This window comes from Hibiscus syriacus, unplaced genomic scaffold, assembly GCF_006381635.1.
Source record: "Hibiscus syriacus cultivar Baekdansim isolate YM2019G1 unplaced genomic scaffold, ASM638163v2 tig00005411_pilon, whole genome shotgun sequence".
Classification (NCBI taxonomy): Eukaryota; Viridiplantae; Streptophyta; class Magnoliopsida; order Malvales; family Malvaceae; genus Hibiscus; species Hibiscus syriacus.
Genome location: NW_024062057.1, coordinates 388053 through 390249, shown reverse-complemented (window position 1 = coordinate 390249; position 2197 = coordinate 388053). Strand labels below are relative to the sequence as shown.

General features: G+C 39.7%; 1 pseudogene; it reads right to left on the bottom strand.

Annotated features, from left to right (window-relative positions):
* Positions 1-356: 356 nt before the first annotated feature.
* Positions 357-1975, bottom strand: LOC120199365 (annotated as a pseudogene).
* Positions 1976-2197: the final 222 nt, after the last annotated feature.

Below are 2197 nucleotides of genomic sequence, written 5' to 3'. Positions count from 1 at the left end.
CACTGCTCACCCTGTTAACAAATAATCTAAAGTTGAACCCCGTGGAGTATGGACAAGCAGAACCAAAGTCACAGCTAAGAGGAAAATAACAAAAAACATGTTGTCAAATAGGGAATAATCATCACTACAGACAATGCCCTTCAAACATTAACTTGAGTTGTCCTTTCCACCTAAAGTAGTTGATATTTAGGATCATATAATTTCTTTAACAATATCCAGAGAAGATTACGAGTATCAATTGAAGATCCAAAAACACTTCCCAAGTTGAGCGTCTAATCTACATGTGACAGTGAGTTTTCATTTCTTCTGTTCCATTCACATAAACATAACTGGCACCATAATAATACCAAATGCAAAAGGAAAATTCATTGTTTTGATTCAAGCCTGGCTAAATTTAATACACTAAGGAGATGGGGTTAAGCCCTTGTTAATTAAACTAGTATCCAGGTTGTTGTGGTACCTGCAAATCACCTTGCATTTAACTACACTGCCGTAGACATAGAACCCTGGTGTGATCATGATCCGAACCATGCTTGGGACTAATTTAATGGCCCTTTCTCCACTCATGTTCTCCATGTATTGTGAATCAAACCTTACCCCTTTATCCACTCTGAAGATTGGTATGGCAGGGTGCACCGAGTTGGACAAAAGGTGCACCAACCACACACTCTTTGAAGCAACGAAGAAGGCTTGCAACAATGGCTCGTGCCAAGCTCCGTTCCATCCCAACATAGCCACAATTTCACTCATTTTCCTGTCACAGAACTTGCTGAACTCCTCACTGAAATACTTGGTCCCCTTATTCAAGACCTCCTCCCATTTTAAACCTTGTAAATCATTGAAAGAAGCGTAATTTGATTCGCAACGGTCGATGGGGTTCAATATTTGGTTCACTGCATTCTTTTGAAACCCAATGGATTCGAAATCTTCAAAGAGAGCATTGTTCAAAAGGGCTTCGAGGTAAAGAAGAAGGCTTTTGGGGTTCTTGGAGTGAGAAACCTTCATATCATATGGCTGTAGTAACAGAGATATTCTCTCGCAAGCTTTGCTGCCCATGTGCCTTAACTGCATGCTGAGTGATCTACTTAGAAGTCTGATTGAAGACCTGGCTTCAGAGACGGATATCAAGAATTGTTGGATCACTTTCTCATTAGCTCCAATGACCCGTCTTGATTCTTGGGTTGATGAATGTTATGAGCCTTACCCATTCTATAAGGGGAGTTGCTGTTACATTCATCGAGACCGGACTTGAGATTATGACAGTAAACTTCAAGCTTGTTAAGCTTCTTCTCGAGCTCGGCCATGATGTGCTTCAACCTCGAAGCCTCCTGCACTGCTTCGTCTTTCTTTCTTGTAGCTTGAATAAGCTTGTGTGTGAGTTCAGCAACAGCAATTCTCCATTGCTCTTCTCTGGGTGTAGACACATCGGTTGATTTGGGACTCTTTCTTATTAAGGAATGGAAGATGGACTTGAAGATCGCATTAGGACTTGCCATGGAAAAGGAGTGTTTGTTAACTCCATCGTTGTTGTCCAAAGGAACAACGGAGATCTTCTCCCTCGAGTGAGGCCTGCACTTGTTGCAAGAAACAGAACCATCGCCATTTTCAGCAGACTCGTAACGTTTCCAGGCGTTGGATTTTCCGATTGTTTTAGCATGGTGCGGTGTTGGGAGGTGCTTTGGGGTCACCCTTCTGTCCGTGCTTACTCTTGGGCTAGCATCTTCTTGTCCCTCCCTTTCACATTCATGAATCTGTTCCACAAAACAAGAGCAAAAGAAAATTACTCAGAGAAGAGAAAAGAAAAATGAAAGAGAGAGTGACCTTCTTCAATGAAAAGGAACTTACAGGAGTGAAAAAGGGAGACTGGTGAGGTGGAGGAGGAGATTTGGAGGAAGAAGCAGAACAAGGAGACGAAGAAGAAGAAGATGGAGCCATGATTTGTCTTTTGGTTTTGTCAGCTCGTGTTTCGATCGCTTTTATTTGGGTTTTACCGATGTTTTTAAAATTGGATCGGACATTGAACCGGTAAAAATATTAATTTACAAATTTAACTGTGGTTGAATCGAATTTTATATAAAATAATATTTTTTTAATTTTACATAATATTCAAAACAATATTAATATATATGCAACATTTTTTTTAAGTTTACAATATTAAAATGTATAAAAATATCATAGTCATAACATATATAAATTA